The sequence below is a fragment of the Lipotes vexillifer genome, unplaced genomic scaffold (genome assembly GCF_000442215.2).
Source record: "Lipotes vexillifer unplaced genomic scaffold, Lipotes_vexillifer_v1.1 scaffold23, whole genome shotgun sequence".
Taxonomy (NCBI): domain Eukaryota; kingdom Metazoa; phylum Chordata; class Mammalia; order Artiodactyla; family Lipotidae; genus Lipotes; species Lipotes vexillifer.
Genome location: NW_006796283.1, coordinates 3,561,454 through 3,561,806, shown reverse-complemented (window position 1 = coordinate 3,561,806; position 353 = coordinate 3,561,454). Strand labels below are relative to the sequence as shown.

The 353-nt window shown below is 73.4% G+C and overlaps 1 protein-coding gene across 1 annotated transcript in view; it reads left to right on the top strand.

The window, feature by feature from the left end:
• LOC103079649 (mucin-7-like) overlaps positions 1–353 on the top strand; it is a 15,793-nt gene that overhangs the window by 14,407 nt on the left and 1,033 nt on the right. The window lies entirely within an intron of this gene.

The following is a 353-nucleotide window of genomic DNA, read 5'->3' as shown; positions in this document are numbered from 1 at the left end:
AGAGGCAAAGTGGGCGCGGGTAGGGAGGTAGGGCGAGGGCTGCAGGCAAGGAGAAGCGGGGCGCACAGAGGGCAGGGCAGCGGCTTGGGCGTTCCTGCAGGGTGACATTAAACGAATGGGACGCAGATAAATGCAGAGCACACGCAAACGCCCCAGGCCAGAAGCTGTGAGCGGGAATCCTGCGCCCCCACACTCCGCTCTGTAACTCGGTCAGCGTGGGGCAGAGGCCACCAGGGCGCGCGGGGCGCGGTGCGGGGCGCGGCGGGAGGGCGCCCCCTGCCGGCTGAGCGCGGAGGCGGCCCCGGCCCGGCCCGGCCCACGCGGCAGGCGGCAGGCGGCAGGCGGCAGGCGGC